Consider the following 25572-nt stretch of genomic DNA (forward strand, 5'->3'; position numbering starts at 1 on the left):
GAAGCCAGTCTCAGGGAAACTTTCAAGGTGATTATCTCAGAAACAAGGTTTGCCACACCCTTGTCATTAAGAAGTCATAGCTTTAAAAACATTTGCTTGATTTGCACAAGTGACACCTTGTTTGGAAGCTCTGATTCTCCACTTTCAAACGATGTGAAAAAGTTGAAAGCTGCCAAATTACCCTAAAGTCTGCAGTGGGTCACATATTTGTCCACCTAATAGGCTACTGATATAACCATAATAACAAAGCTTGTTCAAAGGGAATAATTACGACATACAATGAAGCAAAAGCATGCTGTGATGTGAATGGATGAATGAATTCCTCTTCTCTCGGCTGCTCCCGTTAGGGGTGGCCACAGCAGATCATCTGCCTCAAATACCTTCTGTTCTGCGCATCTTCCTCCCTTACACCAACCGCCTGCATGTCCTCCCTCAGCACATCCATAAACCTTTTCTTTGGCCTTCTTCTTTTCCTCTTGCCTGGCAGCTCCATCCTCAGCATCCTTCTCTAAATCTAACTCTCATCTCTCCTACACACGTGTCCAAACCATCTCAATCTCACCTCTCTCACTTTTTCACCAAACTGTCCAACCTGAGCTGTCCTTCTAATGTACTCATTCTTAATCCTGTTCATCCTTGTCACTCCCAATGAAAATCTCAACATCCTCAACTCTGCCACCTCCAGTTGAACCACCTGCCTTTTTGTCAGTGCCACCACTTCTAAACCGTACAACATAGCTGGTCTCACTACTGAATGAATGAATTAATACAATATATAAATTCATTAATAGAATACATTAAAACAATGTCATGCAATTTTATGGCCAATCCTACATGGGATTATAAAACACTTTTGCAAAAATTCCACACAATACGTGATCTTCACTTGGTCAAAAACAACTTCTAGCTTCCTTTTATATATTTGTATATCTGACTATTTCTGTTTTGTGGTTTTATTTGTTATATTTGACAATTTAATTTATATTTTTACCTGGCGAATAAAACTGATTCTGTTTAACTGTGCTGGTCAGACTTCTAAATTACAGTATAGCTGAACATAAATACTTTGGATACACAAATATAAGTACATAAGGAGGAATAGAACACATTTTGCCTTTACTCACACAGCTCTCTTTCTCAAGTCCCACACTCTCTTCAAATGCTCTGCAAACTTAAATTCCACTTAAACAACCAATGTAATAGTTCTGAGTAATTTCGTATTTGCCATATCTGCCTCACAGTGTGTATCACAAAATAACAGATCACGTTCTGGTCTCGTATTCCCATAGAAAGGACAATACACAACAAAATGGCATTAATTTGATATTTTGGCAATGTCACTGTGGAGAGTGGTTTTGGCGCCATCTGCAAGTTGGGGGAGCCAGCACTGACAACCGGCAGCGCACGCAGCTGAAGGAATTAGCAGGGGCTTTAAAAGCTGATGTGTGTTTGATCTTTCTCTCTCCTGACAGCGAGACTGGGTTCCACTCCAATGCTTGGTGGCGTGCTGGAGTTGTCTTTTACTTTGTGTTTGAAAACATATTTTACTTGGAGCAATCTGGAAAGACTGCAGATTTGTTTTGTTAAAAATCCCACACATTAAAGACTAAATAAAGAAAAAAAAGTTTGCCCACTATTGCCAACCTGTCTCCAGGTTCATCACTTCCCCAAACTCAACAAGAGCCTTGTTACAGTCACACATGAGGGAAATCCAATGTTCCTCTTCTACGCACACTGAGAAGCTGCAGCAGAGGATTACATTTCTCAATATTAAAGTGTTTGCCGATTTTGTGCTGGGAATAGTTCTAAATCATGGGAACCAACAACAATCTGGTAATCAAAACATTTTGCCTCATTCCAGAAAAGATGTTGCAGCACCCAATCATATAATAATTTCCTGAAAATACTAAGGCTTGGAAATGTAATAGAATTTGCACTTAACTTGATTGTAAAGAAAACCCCAATAATGTAATAACTTTACCAATGAAATGTAATAAAACATCCTGACTGATATTGTAATAACAAATAACATATACCGATAATGTAATGCTTCATCATATTTTTGGAAATGTATTACATTTTCAGGTGGGTAATTTTTTTCTCCAAACTGATAATGTCATCATTTTGACAGATAATTCAATGATGTAAAACAGTATGCTTTTTGAAATTTATAATACTGTTAGTGTCGTGTTAGCCTAATGAAAACACAAACATTTGACACTGATTTCATGTTTGGAAATCTTAACTCTCCTTAAGCTTTATGTATAAGAATTTGAAAGTTACAACAGATTATTTTATAGTTTTAAAGGGGGGTCTGAACAAAATAGTTTGAGAACCACTGCTTTAAGATATTACATTAACGGTAAAACTGTTATTACAATATCAGTCAGGACATTCTGTGACATTATTGGTCAAGTTATTACATTATTGGGTTTTATTACATTTTTGATCAAGTTAAGTACAAATTCATTCAATCATTCATTTTCATTCATCCCCTTGAACCCCTTGAGACTCAGAGCAGTCTTTCTCATATCTGAACAGAAAATGCGATTTGGTTCATTTAACACCTTGCCTTGCCTTGCCTGATTCAAATTATTTTATTGTATATCCAGTATACGATATTTCTCATAACCACATGGAGTGATCAAGGAGCCAACAACGTTCCCTAATTAAATCAATACGTCTCTTGATGTGGTGTTCTCACCAAAGAAGAGTATAATGACAGGATGATTTTCACCACCCAATTATAGTGTAGCTTATACATCATTATGCAATAATGCATAAACTATAATGTCACTGTGACCTTATAATTGCCTAATCACATACAAACTACAAATATAAGCAATGAAAGCAAGCAAGCATAGTTAAAATATGCCATACATTAAAGTTTTTTTCTCAGGGGTCAGAAAGTTTGAAGTGTGGCGCCGGCGTAAGTCCACTATGAGTACTGTGTCTAAAATGTCTCTGGCGGGAACCTTAATGACTCTCCTCAGGGCCTGTAACTCTCTTAGTCCACCAGATATTGGATGCCCCGACCCCGGCAGAGTGCATCCAGCAGCCGTCGCACCGTGTAGGTGCATCCATCCAGGAGACGAGGAGGCGGCAGGGCAGCAGGGGTAGGTGCCAGGGGGCTAGACTTGACCATCTTGACCTGCTTGACCAGCGCTACATGGAATGTCAGGTTTATACGGAAAGACCAGGGTAGCTGGAGATGCACAGACATTGGGTTGATGACCTTCGAGATGAGGAACGGACCGATGAACAGTGTAGTGTGCTTACGGGATTCTACCCAGAGGAGATTAAGATCGCTGGTGGAGAGCCACACTCTCTGGCCAGGACTGTAAACGGGAGCAGGTAATTGTGAGGGGGAGCATGCGGTGAGGGTGATGGCAAGCATGCTGTGAGGTGAGGTGGAGCGTGCTGTGATCTTGCAAGAAGACGGAAGCGGAAGTGAGTAGTGAGTGGAGACCCAACATGGCGGCGCCCTGCTACACTAACTAACACACCAGCAGCTCCACCTCAGACAAAATAACAAAGGGAATTGCAAATAATATTTATATATATATAAATAAAAAAAAGGGAACACTGCGTGAAACCAAAGTGGAGGACTTCGAGGATTATATCAATTTTTTTTTATAACGAATACGTGATGGAAGACGACCAGCACCGCAATAATCCAGTGAAAAGTAAGAAGACCGACTCAGCAACAGACAAAGACGATCTCATACAGGGTGCTGTAGAGGTGAGTGTCTTGGATGAAATTAACAAGAAGCTGGACATGCTTGGTCCACTTCTCCGAGACATTACTGAGATCAAAGCCAGCCTTGATTTCCTGCACCTCACGGTGGGGCGAGATGGAAGTTGTAAAAAAAGAAAAGAAAATAATGAAAGAGACCATCCTGAATAAACAATCCAGAAGTATGTGGGACAACATCATCTTTTCTGGGATCCCAGAGAACAACACCAAGTCCTCAGAAAATATGGTGAAAGACTTTCTCCGTACCGCCCTGAAACTCCCGATGGACATCGTGAAGCAGATCACCTTCCACCAGGTTCATCGACTGGGACAGTGCGTGGGGAACTGTCCCCGCTCCATCATTGCTAAGTGTGAACACTTCAAGCACAAAGAGCTGGTTAAAAGCAAAGGACGGGAGCTGAAAGGAACCACACAGGGTATGAACGATCAATTCCCCCGGGAGATCAACGACCGACGGAAAGTGCTGTATCCTGTCCTGAAGGAGAACCAGTAGAAGGGTAAACGCGTATCGATGGTTGTTGATAAACTATATATAGAAGGTCTGTTATACCGAGACTCCTCCACCACACCCTGGTTATTTTGATCATTATGTATGTATTCTTGTAATTCTGGTTATTATATACTGCAAGATGTAGGAATAGCCATGCTGTCTATGTCAGGATTTAAAATATCGCTCACTCTTACCATCATCTCACCTCCCGAATCCCTCTCTCTGTTACATAATTATTAATAGGATTTTAGGTAACATCAAATTAACCATAGCTAATATTTATGTCCCCAATGAGGATGACCCAAATTTCTTTCACAATTTATTTTCAAATCTCTTAGAATTCTCTGAATAAGTAATCATATTGGGAGGAGACTTCAACACAGTACTGGATCTAAGTTTAAACCGTTCTCAAGCCAGAAATATTCACAAATCCTGGCGTTCGTCGGACACTATAAAACAATATATGAGTGATCTTGCTCTTAGTGATTGTTGGCGATCAAATAACCAACATTCCAGAGAATGCACCTATTATTCACCACCCCACCAAAGTTTCTCCAGAATCGACCTTTTCTTGACAAGTAACTCCGCACTGTCCAAAATCACTGATCCTGAAATCCACCCTATTGTATTTTCTGATCACGGGCCAATTAGTTTCAACCTGATAAATGAAACAAACCGGAACCCTCCCGGCAGGTGGCGGTTTAACACCTCACTTTTGACAGATAAAAAATTTAACCATCTCCAGAGAATGGAATTCCTTCACTGAACTGAATGACTCCCCAAAAATATCACCATCCTTACTTTGGGAAACAGCTAAGGCAGTTCTAAGAGGTAGTATTATTTCATTCTCCACTGACAAGAAAAAGAAAGGACAAGAATGCCAAAATAAACTTGAACAGCGACCAAAGGAGTTGCACTCCCAACAAGCACTGAGCAAATCCAAAACGAGATCCGGACAATTACATCTCAACTTGATGCTAACATCCATCAAAAGACACAATTCCTTATGCAACGAACAAAAGCAAATTATTTTGAATTCAATGACAAATAAGGTAAATTTCTTGCCAATCAATTGAAACGCGATAGAGAAAAATCACTTATTACAGCCATCAAAGATCCACAGGGTAGAATAACAAATAACCCCGCAAGACATCAATAACATATTTACAGACTTTTGTAATAACCTATATCACTTGGATAATGAATCTAATATATCAAACATTCACTCATTCCTTGATGATATTGACCTTCCTAAACTTTCGACGGAGTAGACTATCACCTTAGATCAACCACTTACTCTTGCAGGACTCAGGAAAGCTCTCTTCTCTATGCCGAACAATAAATCACCTGGATCAGATGGCTACCCAGTGGAATTTTAAAAACACTTCTGGCCACTTATCTCCCCATTATTCATCAGAATGCTTACAGAGGTCAAGTCAACCTCCACCATGCGCACCTCCGCACGTGAATACAGCTCTCATTTTGGTTTCGCTCAAACCCAATAAGGACCCAACCTCACCTCCAGTTATAGACCCATAAGCCTTATCAATTGCGACCTTAAGATTACAAGTAAAACACTAACCAAGAGAATTGAAAAAGTAATTCCATTTATAATTCACCCAGACCAAACAGGCTTTGTCAAAGGCAGACACTCATCCAGCAATATGCGTCATTTATTCAGTCTGATCAGCATATCTCAAAGGAATCTCAAATTACATTTCACTGCATATATGTATGAAAGTATGTATATGTATGTGACAAATAAAAATCTTGAATCTTGAACAACTTTAATACAATTATTGCCTCTTTGGATACCGAAAAAGCATTTGACAGCGTTAATTGGACAAATCTCTTTTCAATCCTCAACAAATTTGGCTTTGGAGAGTCCCTCATTCAATGGATCAGAATCCTCTACAACTCTCCATCTTCTTTCTTTCAACACAAATGGTTACACTTCACAGTGTTTCACTCTGCAACGCGGCACAAGACAAGGATGTCCGCTCTCCCTTTTACTATTCGCCATCTTAGTAGTGACGATATAGTGAGATAGTGGCGCCGCCCCTAGCGGTCGCCTGTGCCGGCGCTCCGGTTACTTTCTTACTCTTTAGTATTTTTTTTCCTTTTTTTTCACAATGTTCGCCAGAAAAACATCAACAATTAACTCATACGACCGCGATGCACTCATGGATATAAAAATTTCCCTAAACGAACAACTTTGGGACTTTTTATCCGTGGGAGCAGAGTGGCCGGCGGAAATCCTACGCGGGAACACTCGCAACAACAACAACTACAACAAAAATGGAGTCGCTGTTCCACGAGCCGGCCCACGGAGGAAGCACCGAGGTAAACGAGGCGGCATTCGGGTCAGAATGAGGACGCAACCTTACCGTCCACCTCTGCCAAGCATCCTTCTTGCTAACGTCCAGTCCCTGGAGAACAAGATGGATGAACTTCGAGCGAGGATTCAATTCCAGCGTGACACGAGGAACTGTTGCATCCTCTGCCTGACGGAAACATGGCTGACCCCACTGGTGCCGGATGAAGCCATACGTCCAGCCGAGGCCTTCTCCGTGTTCCGCGGCGACAGAACGGGAGAGTCGGGAAATCCAAAGGTGGAGGCGTCTGCCTAATGGTAAACAACCGCTGGTGTAACGCCAACAACACCAAATTCCTCTCCCACTCCTGCTCGCCGAACCTGGAACAGCTGACCATACTATGCCGTCCATTTTATCTCCCCCGGGAATTCAGCACGGTCATCATTACAGCCGTTTATATCCCACCGCAAGCGGACACCGACGCAGCTCTGTCGGTTCTGTACGATGTGTTGTGCGGATTTCAGAACAGACATCCCGACGCGGCTGTGGTGGTGACTTGGGACTTTAACAGGGCCAACCTTAAAAAAGTTCTGCCGAATTTCCACCAACACATCACGTGTGGCACCAGGGGAGACAGAACTCTGGACCATTGTTACACTCCTTACAAGAACGGATACAAGCCCGTGTCGCTTCCTGCTTTCGGGAAATCAGATCACGCCGCGATCTCGCTGCTTCCTGTTTACAGGCCTCTGATCGCGCGGGATCTGGTGATGACGAGGGAAGTGAAGCGGTGGACGGACCAATCGGAGGCTGCGCTTCAGGACGCTCTGACTGACGTAGACTGGGACATGTTCCAAACAAGTTCAAGTGACGTCAGCGAGTTTACGGAGGTTGTAGTTAGTTTTGTAACTACGCTCGCGGATGAAATCGTTCCCACGGTGAAAGTTCGGATATTTCCAAACCAGAAACCATGGGTTGATAAATCCATCCGCTGCGCTCTGAATGCGCGCACGGCCGCTTACAACGACGGACTTGTATCTGGTAACATGGACAATTACAAAGCGGCGTCGTACAATCTGCGGAGGGCGGTGAGGGAAGCTAAACGGACGTACAGAGACACCGTGGAGCTGCAGATGGAGCGGGGGGACACAAGACGCTTGTGGGAGGGGCTGCGAACAATAACAAACTACAAGAGCAGCTCCTCCCCAGCCACGAGTGTGGACGCCTCCCTGGCCAACCAACTGAACTCCTTTTATGCGCGGTTCGAGTCTGGCAGCAGCACCGCTAGCTCGCCGGCTAATTGGAGTTACACCGCTGGGGACGAGCGCGCACTCTCAGTGTCCGTGCACGAGGTCAGGAGGGCTTTGATGCGGGTGAACACCAGGAAAGCTGCGGGCCCAGACGGCATATCTGGGCGAGTACTGAAGACCTGTGCTAACCAGCTAGCTCCTGTGTTCACCACAATATTCAACATTTCCCTGGCTGAATCAGTGGTCCCGTCCTGTTTCAAGAGGTCCACCGTCGTTCCTGTCCCGAAGATCGCCTCTCCAACCTGCCTGAACGACTACCGTCCGGTGGCCCTCACCTCGGTGGTCATGAAGTGTTTCGAGAGGCTGATTAAGGATTACATCTGCGCCTCCCTTCCCCGCACCTTGGACCCGCTGCAGTTCGCGTACCGGCGGAACAGATCCACGGATGACGCGGTCTCCCAGGTACTGCACACCACGCTCACGCACCTGGATGGCCAGAAGGGGGCCTATGTGAGAATGCTGTTCATCGATTATAGTTCAGCTTTCAACACCATAGTTCCCACCAGACTGGCTGTCAAGCTGATGGAGCTAGGATTGAATGGTCCGCTGTGCACCTGGATCCTGGACTTCCTCACAGGCCGCCCCCAGGTGGTCAAGGTGGGGAAGTACATGTCAAGCTCCCTCACCCTGAATACAGGATACCCCCAGGGCTGCGTCCTCAGCCCCCTACTGTACTCCCTGTACACACATGACTGTGTGGCCAGGTCCAGCTCCAACACCATCATCAAGTTTGCTGACGACACCGTGGTCGTGGGCCTGATCACCGACTGCGATGAGAAGGCCTACCGCGAGGAGGTGGCTGACCTGTCACTCTGGTGCCAGGACAACAGCCTACACCTGAACGTCAGCAAAACCAAGGAGCTGATTGTGGACTTTAGGCGTGGATCACAATCGAGGACGCACGCGCCCTTGTGGATTAATGGGACTTCTGTTGATAGGGTGAGCAGCTTCAGATATCTGGGAGTCCACATCACAGAAGACTTAACATGGACTGTTCACACAGACACTCTGGTGAGAAAGGCGAGGCAGCGTCTCTATCACCTCAGGCAGCTGAGGAAATTCCGAGTCTCGGTGAGGATCCTCAAGTCCTTCTACTCTGGAGCGGTGGAGAGCATCCTGACAGGCAACATCACTGCCTGGTTTGGGAACTGTACTGCCCAGGACAGGCGGGCCCTGCAGAGGGTGGTGCGTTCAGCTGAACGTACCACTGGAACTACCCTCCCCCCCTTGCAGGAGTTATACACCAGGAGGTGTAGTAGCAGAGCCCGTAGGATCATGAAGGATCCTCATCACCCCAACAACGGACTGTTTCAGCTGCTGCGGTCAGGCAAGCGCCTCCACAGTCACACAGCGAGAACAGAGAGACTGAGACAGAGTTTTTTCCCGCAAGCCATTAGAACTGTCAACGCTGACCTCACCAGGGGTCCTAACTGAGCCATACACTAGGCTCCACTACCTACTGTACTGTATGTAGCATACTGTATCACTGTTCAGGGTTGTTCGTGATGCCGTATTGCTGCGCCGTACTGTTGTATACTGTGCTGTATTATACCAAACACTACCTCACTCTATTCACATTCACATGCCACTTTAAGTCACATGCCACTTTAATGCACATATCTGTATATACATAGGCATATTCCCTCTATCTATTCCATTTTTTTTCTTTTTATTTTTATTGTATTTTATTCTATATATTTTTATTTTATTCTATAAGTATTCAACTTACTGTATTACGTTTTAGGAGTCAGTTAGTCGGCCTATAGAAAGAATTTTTTTATTTTCATTTTTTCCTAGGACATATTGTGTGCTATCACCGCATTACATTACATTTATTTATTTATTACATTTCACTGCATATAGTGGGGCAAAAAAGTATTTAGTCAGCCACCAATTGTGCAAGTTCTGCCACTTAAAAAGATGAGAGAGGCCTGTTATTTTCATCATAGGTATACCTCAACTATGAGGGACAAAATGAGAAAAAAAAATCCAGAAAATCACATTGTCTGATTTTTAAAGAATTTATTTGCAAATTATGGTGGAAAATAAGTATTTGGTCAATAACAAAAGTTCATCTCAATACTTTGTTATATACCCTTTGTTTGCAATGACAGAGGTCAAACGTTTTCTGTAAGTCTTCACAAGGTTTTCACACACTGTTGCTGGTATTTTGACCCATTCCTCCATGCAGATCTCCCCTAGAGCAGGGATGTTTTGGGGCTGTCGCTGGGCAAAACGGACTTTCAACTCCCTCCAAAGATTTTCTCTGGGGTTGAGATCTGGAGACTGGCTAGGCCACTCCATGACCTTGATATGTTTCTAACGAAGCCACTCCTTCGTTGCCCGGGCGGTGTGTTTGGGATCATTGTCATGCTGAAAGACCCAGCCACGTTTCATCTTCAATGCCCTTGCTGATGGAAGGAGGTTTTCACTCAAAATCTCACGATACATGGCCCCATTCATTCTTTCCTTTACACGGATCAGTCGTCATGGTCCCTTTGCAGAAAAACAGCCCCAAAGCATGATGTTTCCACCCACATGCTTCACAGTAGGTATGGTGTTCTTTGGATGCAACTCAGCTTTCTTTCTCCTCCAAACACGACAAGTTGAGGTTTTACCAAAAAGTTATATTTTGGTTTCATCTGACCATATGACATTCTCCCAATCCTCTTCTGGATCATCCAAATGCTCTCAGGCAAACTTCAGACGGGCCTGGACATGTACTGGCTTAAGCAGGGGGACACGTCTGGCCCTGCAGGATTTGAGTCCCTGGCGGCGTAGTGTGTTACTGATGGTAGCCTTTGTTACTTTGGTCCCAGCTCTCTGCAGGTCATTCACTAGGTCCCCCCGTGTGGTTCTGGGATGTTTGCTCACCGTTCTTGTGATCATTTTGACCCCACGGGGTGAGATCTTGCATGGGGCCCCAGATCGAGGGAGATTATCAGTGGTCTTGTATGTCTTCCATTTTCTAATAATTGCTCCCACAGTTTATTTGTTCACAACAAGCTGCTTACCTATTGCAGATTCAGTCTTCCCAGCCTGGTGCAGGTCTACAATTTTGTTTCTGGTGTCCCTTGACAGCTCTTTGGTCTTGGCCATAGTGGAGTTTGGAGTGTGACTGTTTGAGGTTGTGGACAGGTGTCTTTTATACTGATAACGAGTTCAAACAGGTGCCATTAATACAGGTAACGAGTGGAGGACAGAGGAGCCTCTTAAAGAAAAAGTTACAGGTCTGTGAAAGCCAGAAATCTTGCTTGTTTGTAGGTGACCAAATACTTATTTTACCGAGGAATTTACCAATTAATTCATTAAAAATCCTACAATGTGATTTCCTGGATTCTTTCCCCCCATTCTGTCTCTCATAGTCGAAGTGTACCTATGATGAAAATTACAGGCCTCTCTCATCTTTTTAAGTGGGAGAACTTGCACAATTGGTGGCTGACTAAATACTTTTTTGCCCCACTGTATGTATGAAAGTATGTATATGTATGTGACAAATAAAAAATCTTGAATCTTGAATCTTGAAGAATTTGCTCCAGGCTCAGGAACGTCAGCACCTCTTATACGACCGGGGGGCTTGACTCAGACAATTTGCACCGGGAGAAAAGGTGTTAGTGTTGCTCCCTACGTCCAGCTTTATATTGCTCGCGCAGTGGCAAGGGCCGTTTGTGGTCACACGACAGGTTAGCAAGGTCGATTATAAGGTTGAACGGTCAGGCAGGGAGCGAAACAGATTTATCATCTAAACCTCTTAAAAGAATGGAGAATGGAGTCCGTGGCTCTGGTTACAGCGGTCATTGAGCGAGATGAGTTGGGGCCGGAGGTTCAAAAAGCGGCTGATGATACCGCGGCCCTGTTCAGTGACTATCTCTCTCTGTCCCAGAGGGCGGACATAGCTGCACTTCAGTGTCGCTTCTCTAATGTTTTCTCCTCCCTGGCAGACCTCATGTCCCTCATACACAAAGAGACGACCCCAGGGGTGAAGGTGCGCTCTCGGCCGTATCGCCTGCCCGAACACAAACGCAAGATCGTATCGGAATTAGAGGCCATGCTGGACATGGGCGTAATAGAGGAGTCCAAGAGTGACTGATCTAATCCCATCATGCTGGTGAGTAAGCCTGATGGGTCAGTCGGTTCTGTGTGGACTACCAAAGGGTGATCGACACTGGATTTAACCAAGGGCTACTGGCAGATTCCCTTGTCTCAGGAGTCCAAGGAAAAAGCTGCGTTCTCCACGCCTTTGGCTTATACCACTTTCGCACACTTCCGTTCAGGTTGTTCGGTTCCCCAGCCACCTTTCAGAGACTCATGGACGGAAGGCAGCCTCCCCTGCTTTAGAGTTGGTACGAGGGATAGTTAAAAGACCACTGCCTGTGTACCTGAGAGTTCTTGCTGGTTCATGTATAATTAGCTTTTATTTTATATACTGAGGTACACAGCCATTTATAGCTTTATATACAAGTAAAATAATCTTAAAATCAATTCTAGTTTTGACAGGGAGCCAATGTAGAGATCTAAGAACAGGTGTGATGTGTTCAAACATTTTTGTCCCAGTGAGAACGTGTGCAGTCACATTTTGGACTAACTGTAGCCGCTGCACAGCTGATTTTGGGAGGCCGGTGAACAGGCCATTACAGTAGTCCAATATACTCATTATGAATGCATGGATTAATTTTTCGGGGTCTGCTTTTGACAGGAAGCCTCTTAATTTTGAAATGTATTTTAGCTGGTAGAAGGCTGATTTTATGATGTGAATGATATGGCTCTAAAAATTTTGATCGCCGTTTATGATTACACTCAGATTTTTGGTTTCATTCTTGCTCTCCGGGGACAGAGGACGGAGATGAGCTGCAATTTTCTGTCTTTGAGCATTTACACCAAAGATGAGTATTTCTGTTTTGTCTTTGTTCAGTTGTAAAAAGTTCTGTGACATCCATGCATTAATATCATTAATACACTGAGTGAGGGAGTGTATGGGGAGTAGGTCATCAAGAGATAGGGATATGTACAGTTGTGAATCATCTGCATAAATATGGTAATTTTTTTTGTGTTTCTTTACAATATGTGCAAGTGGGGGCACATAGAGGTTGAACAATAATTGGCCCAGAATCGAACATTGGGGCACTCCACATATATCCACTTTGTTCGACACAAAATCTCCAATGGACACAAAGAACTGACTGTCCTGTAGGTAGGTTTTGAACCAGTTTAGAACCGGGCCAGATAGGCTGACTTATTTTTGTAATCTCGCTAATAAAATCTGATGGTCTACAGTGTCAAAGGCAGCACTGAGATCCAGGAGCGGAAGAACAGATTTTTAGCATCAGTGTTTATGTACAGATCATTCAGAACTTTAAAAAGTGCTGTTTCTGTGCTGTGGTGAGGTCGAAAGCCAGAATGATAGGTGTCTAAAAGGCTGTTTGAGGTAAAATATTTGTTAAGCTGAAGCTAAACTGTGTTTTCGAGTATTTTGCTGAGGAATGGCAGGTTGGAAATGGGCCTGTAGTTAGCAATAACTGTTGCATTGAGATTGCTCTTCTTCAGGAGTGGTTTAATGACAGCTGTTTTAAATGCTGCAGGGATACCTGATTGAAGAGAGCCATTTAAAATTTCTAATATCTCATGTGCTAGGCAGTTAAAAACGGTTTTAAAAAAAGTGGTAGGGAGAGGGTCCAGGCAGCAGCTGGAGGACCTGAGCTGACCAGCAATATCGTCCAGTCTGAGGGGACGAAGTGAGACATGTGGCAGCAGTCATATTACTGAAGAACTCGAGGGTAGGTTAATTTTTGGACACAAATATTCTGTCTAATAGCCATAAATTACTGAAGAATGTCGCGAACTTCTCACATTTTTCAGTGGAGAGCATCTCTGACAGGGGTTGTAGATGTTAACAGTGGAGAAGAGCACTTTACTATTGTTCATATTTTGATTCATGATTTTAGAGAAGAAAGACTGTCTGGCCTGTTTAATTTCTATATTGTATTGATTGATTCTAACCTTGTAGCTTTCATGATGAACCTGAAGTTTTGTCTTTCTCCATTTTCGTTCTGCCTGGCAACACTCTCTAGAGCTGCCTAACAACAGCTCAATTTCTCCAGGGGGCTTTTTGTTTTTCTATGTTTTTAGTTTTAACAGGGGCAATGCTATCAATGTTATCAATGATATTTTGTATTTTGGAGTTGAAGTTGATCACAGGATCCTCAGTTGATGATGCCATGAACAGCGGTAACTCATTTACAATTCCCTAAAAGGTTTAAATGGTATTATTGTTCATGATACGTTTTTTAGTTGTTCGGGTACCCCTCTGTTGTACAGGAAGAGCAGACACGTCTATTGACTGTTAAAATCACCTGAGATAATTACACAATCATAATCAGTGGCGAGCTTGGACAGTAGCTCAGTGAATTCATCAAGAAAGCCACATTTAGATTTTGGTGGCCGATAGACAGTGATGATTAAATGATTCAGGACACTGCAGTATATAGATATAGCAAGGTGTTCAAAAGACGTGAATTCTCTGAGGAGGATTTCCTTGCAGGTATAGATATCAGAGAAGACAGCAGATATTGGACCACCTCTCATCAGATCTAGTGGTTTGGATGAATTTGAAATTAGGTGGTGCTGTCTCAATGAGTGCGACTGTGCTATTTCTGTCTATCCAGTCTCAGTCTGTAGAGAGAAATCGGGGTTATGGGTACTTATAAGCTCATTAATTGTTCTGGGTGCATGGCTTTGCGGGGGACTGATAGTTTAGAGTCCGAACCGGTAGTAAATTGTTTAGATTCCTGTATGTTACAGGGACATTACATGATTTCGGTCTATGGTTTATAATTACAGGGATTTGTAAAGCAGAGTGACTGTCATTAATGTCAGTAAAGTGGATCGTACTCACCAAACATCAGCAGTGAACAGAGGATTTCAGCTTAAGTTCCATGTTCAAGGTGAGGAGACGTGATCCGTGAATGTTTGGATGTACTCCATCATGTCTGAAGACGTTTGGACAGTTTAAGAAGGTGCCAAAGTTGTCCACAAATGCTATGTTAAGTGAGCAGCAGTATCTTTTGAGCCATGTGAAGCTGAAGGACACGCGTGAATTTCACATCTCCAAAGCTGGGACACACCAGCGGGATGATGAACCGGCGTTCAGACTGTATAGGACTGTCAATAAGCTTTGTAAAATCTGTAAAGTTTCTCTGATTGTTTGTTCCTGAGATCGTTGGTTCCGACATGGATGAAGGAGCCGACAGTGAGCAGGGATGGAGTTCTGGCAGCAGCCAGGTCCAGCAACCCCCCCCCCCCCCCCCCAAACGGGGTAATTCCCGCATATCCCTGACATCAATTGTGGGCTCTAGGGCTTGGAATTTGTTCTCCAGCTGGAAAGTCTCTGGTATAGAGGGGCGCAAGGAGCACACACAATGCCGGCCATGGCTCGCCGCCAGGGTCCAAGGATCTGGGGTGGAGCAGGTCTAGGACTTGTGCCATGGCTCCACTATCACAGCTGGCAGGGCTTCAGATGGATCCGACTCACCTGCAGTGAGAATAGATCCGGGCCATGGGAGAGTGGAGTTTAATTCCAGTCAGATCACAGCAGAGGACATGGAGCAGGGGATGTGCTTAGCCTGAGCGCTAGCGATGGAAGTCAGATGCACAGTTCGTCCTTCTTCTTCACGTCCTCACACAGGCTGTGGATGTCTTTGAAGACCGACTTCTCTAGAGCGCTGAGTCTGTCGATGAGGCGGAAACAGTTCCCACAAGCCGTGGAGGTAGGCATGCATGCCGGCATAGTTAGCAATATGCTAAGCTAATAGGTTAACTAGCATTAGCCAAGCGCTAGCCGAGCACTCGCCGAGCCAAAGTCCATGTTCCAAAATCCGAAAAACAGTTCAGGCGAGGTTCAAAGCCAAGAAATAGTAAGGATATCACAGTGCAAACAATCCGAAATCCATAACCCAAAACCAGGTAAAGTTGGGAAACTATTCAACTAAGTAACACACATGCAAAGATGTCAACGGAACTGCAAGTACTAAGGTAGTGACAGGGTACATTCTAACTTATTTAAGTGATCCATCTTGTCTTCATGACAAGTACAAATAAAAACACAAAAACAAGACTTAAAGACATTTAAAACTTTGTTTTCACTGAATCCAGTGACACACAAACACTAAGGCTCTGGTGTTCAATTACAGTGTTTCTCAACCCAGTCCTGAAGTACTTTCGGTTCTACAAGTTTTAGGTCCAATTCTACTCTTTGTCGCACACCTGATTTAATGAAGGGCCACATATTCTCATGACCCTAATTTTAATTCCATCCATCCATTATCTATACCGCTTATCCTCGTGGGGGCTGGAGCCAATCTCAGCTGTTGGGCAAGGGGCAGGGTACACCCTGGACAGGTTGCCAGTCTATCACAGGGCTGACAACAACCATGCAGGCTCACATTCACACCTACGGTCAATTTTTTAGAGTCACTGATTAACCTAACCTGCATGCCTTTGGAATGTGGGAGGAAACCGGAGTACCCAGAGAACACCCACGCAAGCACAGGGAGAACCGGGAACCTTCTTGCTGTGAGGCGACAGAGCTAACCACTGCACCACCATGCCGCCCCTAATTTTAATTAGGTATGCAAAATTTGAATTGGAGCTAAAACTTGTCAGTCAGTGGGTACTTAAGGACTGGGTTGAGAAACACTGTTTTATGACCCAGCAGTGGAACTTTCCTCTAACACTTGGAGTCAACTGCAGAATCAAACGTATCAAGGTACTGGGTTCAGGGACTCCGATTCTGTGCAGTATAGCTGATGCATCAACTTTTGAGAGCTCTCCTCTGGCAAACACACAAGTGTTAAAAAAAAAGAAGGATATTTGCATTTTGTCTTACCCAGATTCAGATGAGAAGGTCAACTGCAATTTCATCCCTGTGTGTCCAGTACCACGATAGCGATGGGCTGCATGCTAACAGTGTTTGCTCAATGCAAGCCTGCAGAGGAAAGCAACTAGTCTAGTACCTGTGAAATACACCTTCCAGCATTTCAAAAGCTGAGTTACTTAAGCGTTATATCTCGCATCTTTATAACGAGCAAACATAAAAACAAGATCTTAGTTGTTTTTAATCGATTTAGGCACAATGAGAAGCTGCAGCGGAGCAGTAAGTTTCAAGAAAGCCTGTAGCAAGGTAATTAATGATGGGAATTAATATTTTAATAAGGTATAGATTGAAAAATGGTGAAACTACACTTAACGACAACAAGGAACTTAATGGACACAGGCAACAGGGCAATGCTGAGAAAAAGAAGGCCAACATCCTCGGTTAACAGATAATACCTTGTTTAAAGAACGTAGGATGTTCATTTTTCTAACCTTGAAGGTTTAGTGAAACCAAATCCCCTTCATGACCTAGTAATTGATAAGCGCGGCTATGAGTCTGGGTGTGGCGGACAAAGGGCACAGCACGGTTCCCTTGTCAGCAGCCCAGCCGCGGAGCATTCATCCTGTGCCTGAGATGATTTTTATCAACTGCATTATTATAATAATCATCATATTGTTATTTATAGTTGTGGCCAGCATACCTTATTGTGTAAGGTTACAATAAAGACACTCGCCATGTTGGTGCACCACAGCCAGAAAGACTCAGTCTCCCTCCCTAAACCCTTACCTGTGGGCAGGGACCCCCACAAGTGGCGCCCAATGTGGGGGCCGGGAGGGGCCGAGCGCTAAGTGGAAGGCATCCGGGAGCAGATCCGCTGGCTGCGGGAAATGCCTCGCTGACCTGGAGGAGGAGCGTGACAGCCTCCTCTACCAGCTGTGGCGCGTCCTCGACAGCGTGAGCTCCCTGGAGCATGGCGTGACCAGCTGCCGGCCCGCTGCCGCCGACCGGGAGCCAGTCAGAGGACCAGACCCGCGTGCGACCCCAGGACCCACGCGGGATTCGCCAGGTCCGCAGCCCATCACGGTGCCCCGGAGGACAATGTCAGGGGGGACGCTATGTCTGACCCCAGGACCTACGCGAATTCGCCGGGTTCTGTGGTGCTGCGGGACGCTCTCTCCCCTTCCCATGCTGTCCCCTCTCTGTCCCCCCTTAGCTCCCAGGGCGGTGCCGCTGCAGCAAGTCAGGGAGCTGTGCAGACGTCTGGGCGGGAGCGCAGACCCCTGGGCAGGGGTGCGGACACTGCATACGGCCCGGCCACGACCACCACGACTGTCCTTGGATGCAACTCGGCAGGTGGCCTACAAGGGGGTAGACATCAGGCTTTGTTGGACTCGTGCTGTTCGCAGAGCAACACCTGGTTCGACCCGGGGGTTTTGGTGGAGGCGTCACAGGTGGAGGTTTGTTGTGTGCATCGGGATATTCACACGTATCTGATGGTCCGGCTCAAATCGTTACAAGGGAAAAAGCCATAGGGTACAGGTAAGTTCCTGCTTGTCGCACTTGATGAGAGAGGCTGGGGGAGTGCATTCACAGTCGGTAGGGAAATGTGAGTGTTGCGTGGCGCATGGTGACGTGGAGGGGTCGTCAGTGAGCGTGATCATCAAGAGCGCCGTTGAGGCTCAGTATGGACCTCATCGGGCCGTTAGACCACAGTGCCCGCGGATACTGTTTTGTGTTAGTCCTAGTGGATTATGCAACCCGGTACCCAGAAGCAGTGCCCCTGCGCAGTATTACGGCCAAGAGTGTAGCGCAGGCGCTGTTTCAGGTAATCTCCCAAGTCGGGATTCCGAAGGAAATCCTGACCGACCAGGGCACTACCTTTATGTCACGTACACTTTGGGAACTTGCCGAGTTACTGGGCATCCGCTAGATTCGGACCGGCGTTTACCATCCCCAGACCGACAGCCTGGTGGAACGCTTTAATAAAACGCTGAAAAACATGATTCAAAAGTTTGTTGACAACGATACGATTAAAACGATTGGGACAAGTGAGTGGACCCCCTGTTGTTTGCGGTGCGGGAGGTTCCCCAGGCCTCCCCGGGATTTTCTCCCTTTGAACTGCTCTTTGGCAGGAGACCCCTGGGCTTGCTAGACCAAATTAAAGAAAACTGAGAGGAAGGTCCTAGCACCAGTAAGAATGAAATACAGTATGTCATGTATGTTCTTGTTGTTCGGTGCCCCAGCCACCTTTCAGAGACTCATGGGCCACATCCTGCGTTCGCATGTAGCATATGCCGCGCCTACCTAGATGACATTACCATTCACAGAGACACCTGGGAGCAGCATATGCGCGCTGTGCTTGTGTCCCTGAGGCAGGCTGGGCTCACCACCAACCCAAAGAAGTGTGCCGTGAGACGGCGGGAGGGACGTATCTGGGGTACCACTTGGGCGAAGGTCTGGTCCAACCACAGCTTGATAAACCCGCTGCGGTCACAAACACGCAGAGACCCAAGACCAAGAAGGAGGTGAGGCAGTTCTTGGGACAGGCCAGCTACTATAGGAGGTTTGTCCCCAACTTTTTGGAGCTAACCAGCTCCTTGACCGACTTAACTCGAAGGGGTGCTCCAGATCCGGTCCAGTAGTCAGAGAAGTGCCAGCAGGCGTTTGTCTGCAGATCGATGCGTCGAACAGAGGACTGAGCGCAGTCTTGTCCCAGGAGGTTGAGGGGCCGAGCGTCCGGTGCTTTACCTCAGCCACAAGCTCTCAGAGCGGGAGTCAAGGTACAGCACGGTCAAGAAGGAGTGTTCAGCCATCAAGTGGGCAGTCCGTTCTACCTCCTGGGACGAGCCTTCACCCTCTGTTTGGACCATGCCCCGCCCACTGCAGTGGCTCCGGATCACCCAGTGGTACCTGGCTCTCCAGCCCTTTAGCTTCCGGGTGGTCCATAGGCCGGTCGTGACTGACTTTCTCTCCTGCTCTGGGGGGAGTCAGCTGTCGGCCGGACAGCTCCCCGGCCTAAGTCTGGTGGTGGAGGTATGTTACGGACAAAGGGGGCGTGGTTAAGCACCGGCTGCTGTTTCCCTTTCCCGCGGCCGCCAAGCTGCCTTGAATTGAACCAATGAGTGCAGCGAGGCAGGGAGATTTGCATTATTATGCATTAACTGCATTATTATAATAATCATCATATCATTATTTAAACTTGTGGCCACCATAACTTATTGTGTAAGGTGACAATAAAGACTCTCGCCAATCTTATGACATGATGCCATGCAAGCTGAATGCAGCTGTAACTAGATGACACAAAGCTCCATTTGCACTTCCATACTGTCAGACCATGTCTTCTCCGATTGTCAAAGTCAGGCGGTAACAATAGAGAAAACACTATTTTGAGTGAAAGGGGTCTATAAGCTAAAACCATTGAGAGAACTTATCTATCTTAACTCGCCGACCAGCCCAGCCAACAAGCAAAGATGATTCTGTTTGCATTTCCTGTTCAAAGTGAGCTAAATGATGTTGAAAATTGTGCAGGCCTATTATTTTCCTCCATTTTCTAGGGAACCAAAATTCCCTTGCTAAAAGTTCAAGCTACTTCAACTATTACAGTTTTTACACAAAAATTAATGGGTATACCTGGGTTTAAATATTTCCATTGCAAGGAGAAAATCTGTTCTTTTTTTTCTGGTGTGTCACGTTTGAAGTCACAAACATGCTGGAAAAGTGGCTTGTCAGGTTCCAGTGTGATTGGGGAAAAAACAGTGGAGGAGAAAGCAACTTAAATAAACAAAAACATAAAACTGTAAAACTTGGAGGAAAAAAAAACGGCTCATCACCCAGCGATACTCGGTTCCCTCCGTTCCTAAAGAGCCGTTCCACAGAATCGGCTCGTTCGTGAATGACCCAACACAGTAGAAGCAGCTTGGAGTATCCGTGCCTGCAACCACGCGCACTGGTCCTTCGGCAGCGGGGAGCGGAGACGCTCCTGCAGTTCAGAGACCGGCTTGGGGAGATGCTGGAGAAGCTTGGAGACTGGTGGGGAGCGTGGGGGTTCTCCACCGTGGTCCCCTTGGAGCTGTCCCCACATTCAAAACTCCAATTAACTTTTGAATTTGATTTTGGATTCAATCTCCGAATGAAAATAATTGAATGATTGAATGTCTGGAACTTCATTGCATTGGTAAAGGGGCCAAAATTGACGGGTCGGTCCGGGTGTCCTCTTTACATCAGAGCCGATAAAAAGCTGTCTATCTCAGGGTCATTTGACCCGAGACCGAAACCCGGGTGTTACCTTTCCCACAAATGAATAATGCCGGATGTTAGCGGTGCTACCAGGATTTTGATGCATTGGAAAAAGGGTAAAAGTTAAAAGCTGAACATTCAAAGTGTACCCAATGACAAAACAGCGACATGTGATGTAGCCAACAGCAGCGACAATAGAAAATAAACATAGTCAACACAACTTTAAAAGCATATTATGAATATACATGTATATTCACAATATGTATATTTATATATATATAAAGATCACCAGGGTGATCTTTTGCATTAAATTTAGATGCATCGTTGAAATACAAAACCGTCTGAGCAGAGTGCAGATCATGTGTAGGCCTCATTACTTACGGAAGGCTCAGTAGGTCCATAGGTTGGCTTCAGAACTAGAACTATGCTAGTTTCCTGCAAACATGGACCTGCTTCATACTGTATATATCTTGGCCATTGACTACTATGACTAATGCTCAGTTGAGAGACAGTAGAACCATTTTTAGGACCTCCATGTATTTTCATGTCTACTACGATGAAAATGTTCCTCTTTGTTTAACATATTTTGTATATTGATATATGCTGTGTGGGTGGATAAAATAACACCAATGCCACATGACAAAGAATTTAAACAATGGGGAGCAAGGGCATCGTTATGGGGGGGAAACCATGAATGATTCATGGGGCCCTAGCCTGGTAGGGGCCCCTAAATGTTTAGAAAATGATTTGTTTGTTAGGCAAAAATATTGAATGACATTATGTGATGAAAATTAAAATGTATAACCAAAATCAGATCAGGCATCTCTACCTAAACATCCCATTTTCATCCCCCATAAGGCACATGGTTTGGTCCATTCTCCACGAGGAGAAATAAACAAAAAAAAAACGCTAATCTAACAGTTGCTACACCGTGTAGCAGCATTAGGAGAGATAACCACTATGCCCGCCTCAAAAACTAAATTTTTTTTGGAGAGGTGTGCATTGCACTGTGAATCTTCTGTACAATGCCTGTAACAGTTGCTGGAGGTGAACATGCCTTCAGTAATCTGAAACTTGTAAAGGACTATCTAAGATTTACAATGTGCCAAGACAGGCTGAACAGCCTTGCCTTCCTTTCAATAGAAAACCAGTGAGCTAGAAAATTCAACTTTAAAGACATTATAAATGAGTTTGCTCACAAGAAGGCTCGACGCTGAGCTCTTGGTGCAGTGTAACCTCTGAGTTTTGTTGACAGGGAACAAAAACAAGGACAAATGCCTTAACCTGTTCTACCCAAGCCTACCAGGAGATGGGCAAAATACTGTTACAGAGTATTTTCTCCTATGGTTTATCTCCTGCTGAACTTACTCAGGAATACCCACATGATGTCTTGACACTACAGTTGCAGTTTCACAGATGTTTGTTCTCTGTAGATACCACATTTATCAGGTACCACATTTAGGTACCTGCAGTCCACATAGTTCTGGAACTGTTTTTATTTTAGGTAAGTTATTTAGGCATATATTTAGGAATTATGCATAGGGCAGAAGAGGGTTAGCCTTGGTTATAAGAATTGGTAATAAATTATTTCATCTAACCATGGATCATTGGTAATATCTTAATTAAAACTGACTACAATACCATATATAAAAATTCACCAATTGTGTAGTTATTTATAATAAAGCATCAGAAAAATCTCATGACACAGACAGCTTTTGTTAATATTAGGAACCAAAAATGTTTGCAATACTGTTAATATAGGCAAAGGATGATGGTGGAAACTAGAATCTTCCCAATTGTAGTATAGTGCAGCAGAAGCTTATATTAGTACATTTAATAACACATGTTGTTCAGTATGTTATTTTAATCTGAAATATTCTAATTTCTATGTTAGGGGCCTGGTAGTTGTTTTTTTCATGGGGCCCCAAAATTCTGGCAACACCTCTGATGGTGAGTCATATTAGCTTCATTGCTAATAAGCAGTATGTGTCATCTATACAAGGGGTGCGGTCTGACAATTAGCACATTGATATATGAGCTTTCAAAGCTACATGAGCTTATTTACAGAGCTCGAAAAAAGACTGAAAAGTCAGCACCTCAATCAAAGGTGACCTGGTGAGAAAAACTGCTGAATAATTTGATGTGTCAAGGGCGACAGTCTCTAAAATCATGGAATGACGTCAAACATGGAAAAAAGGGCATCAACTAAGAAGCCCGCTTTTTGAAGCTCACTAACAGGGTTAGACGGACACTTAACAGGACAACGGATACAAGTCACAGATGTACAGCCTTGAAACTGACCACAGAATTTAATCTGAGGTGTGGTACATAACAAACTACACACTGTTATGAGGGGTGTTATATTGATATGGACAGCCGTTTTGTGTCCGCCATTGGGTCAAGTAATTCTGTTGTATGGTATTATAACGAGAGACTATGAGGGTACTTTCCAAAATCAGATGCACCTACCACTGCAACACTCCTCATTGTCATTGTCAATGCGAATTGTCAATGACATGTTTCTAAATTCATCAACAAGTATTTTAACGGCACATTAAGAAAGTGTGCTGGCTCTGTTTTGCATAAAAATAAAAAAGATTGTCGTTCATTTCAGACTTGCTTGATGTGGCTTTTGTTCTATTTTTGTGTTGGAAATAGTTTTCAAGAGTATCATATGGATATTTTGTTAAAATCCCATCATTGATCATCTTTATGTCGTTGGCACTTTGAAAGAAACAGCCGTTCAATGTATATTTACGTTGTGGATATGGTCCTTGTAATGCCGTTCCATTGTTGGTGGTGGGGTCCGCTAGACTGGGAACCAGACAAATCTACAAGCTCATGTCTTATTTGCTCTGCAGAATGCGTCTGGCCAACCTACCATTCAAATAGATTTCCACCCAACCTTGCCAGGGTCGGGCCAATCATGATGATGATGATGATGCAGAGATATGCCATTAAGGCACTTTCCTAAACAACCAAGATGGCTGCCGCTGATGTGGAACGGTCTGTTGAAACCACTATCGTGACAGTATTACACAAACTGGATGGTATTTTTCTCTAAAAAGCTTTTGCTTTTGCTAAAAAAAAAAATATGTTTGGTTCTCTTTGCCGTTTTCCGACCGGATTTGGTAAAAGTTTAATTCACCAACTGACTCGTTCAGTGCTACGACACACTTTCCGTTATTCTGGTTGGTTGTAGGTCCATCCAATTCCCTAAAAGTTTTGTATAGGGTCAGCGTCACATAGACGACTGTTACGGATACATTACGTAAATGTCGCGCGAGAGCTGTCTAATATCATGTAAATGCAAATGTAAAATGTACTCATGCGAGACTAGGCACCAGAATCGGTTTCGTTTTTAGACCAGCCTCCACGCCCCTCCACAGACGATTCCCTCCCCAGACGGAGGGAATGATACGGGGCATTCTAAAATAGCTCCGCAGGGTGGGCTCTGCGCCCCGATCGCTCCCTCTCTGACGGCACCAACTGTGCCCACTGCGGGCCAGAGATAGGGTTCCCGTGATTGGTGCGCAAAACAGTTTTTTTTATTTTAGATGTAGGTTATTTTATTTTATTTCGTTTACTTATGGAACGAAAGAAGCACAGTGCGTAAAGGGCTTACTTTCCCCGTTACTCTCTTACCCTGAAGTCCAGCCAGCTTGTGTCCGATGTCCCCACAACCCTACTGTAAATCTAAGAGACACGTCTAGGTCTGAGTGCCATTTTTATGAAGATAAATAATAAAATTAAAGAATATAAAGACCTCTCTCCGTAGAGACTGGAGGTGTTTCGGTTAGTCGTCTTTGCCTTTGCCTTTCCTGGCGAGAATGCACAAATTGGTTAGTTGTTGTTAGTAAACTGTTGCTATGGATGGACGATTGATTTGGTTTTGAGCACACTGCAAGCATGATGTCGTTCACGCGTGGAGTGAGGGCAAAACTGACTTTTTACGCACATTGCACGCACTGCACAAGCAAAGGCCAAACTAAACAAAATGTATTATTTCATCCAGCTAACTCACCCTTGCGTATTTGGACGAGTACGGGTCTTCGAAGAGCGCCCACACTCTCTTCTACCAGTGGCGCCACGTCCCCCTTGCCCGGCTCTCGGCGGAGTCGCCGAGCGCCGGCCTCTTGGTCATCTCCGGTTCTTCCTCGCCCTCCCCGAGCTCCGTGCCGTCCCCGCCTCCGTCACCCAGCCTCCATGGGCCCCCCGCCAAAGCTGTCTAGCGCCTCCTGGGCCTCCCGGTGCTGCCGGTAGGTCATCCAGCAGCAGGGCTCCACGTCCGTCTCATCGATGCCCCAGAATGCGAGCTTCTCCTCGTAGAGGGGGCCGCACACGTCCGCTGGGCAGTGCTGCTTCCCGGTGCGGCAGTAGTTGAGGATGTGCGCGAAGACGCCCGGGTGGCGGTCGAAGAAGAACTCCTCGGACCGAGGGTCGAAGTCCAAGCGGTCGTACGCGTCGGGCTCCGCCAGCCAGGCCAGTCGGGTTCTCGGCAGGGTGCGGAGAGTGTTGCGGCAGGTCTGGTGCCGGATTCCTCCCACGTTAATCACGACGCGCACGTTCGCGTTCTCGTCGCAGTGCTGGCCCAT

General features: G+C 45.1%; 1 pseudogene across 1 annotated transcript in view; it reads right to left on the bottom strand.

Annotated features, from left to right (window-relative positions):
* LOC307227919 (voltage-gated potassium channel KCNC1-like) overlaps positions 1 to 25572 on the bottom strand; it is a 34806-nt pseudogene extending 9234 nt beyond the window's left edge. Inside the window, exon 1 of the transcript in view lies at positions 25002 to 25572. The product of the transcript in view is annotated as a voltage-gated potassium channel KCNC1-like (transcript). The remainder of the gene's footprint in view (positions 1 to 25001) is intronic.

The sequence above is a fragment of the Zeus faber genome (assembly GCF_960531495.2).
Source record: "Zeus faber genome assembly, chromosome: 3".
Lineage (NCBI taxonomy): Eukaryota > Metazoa > Chordata > Actinopteri > Zeiformes > Zeidae > Zeus > Zeus faber.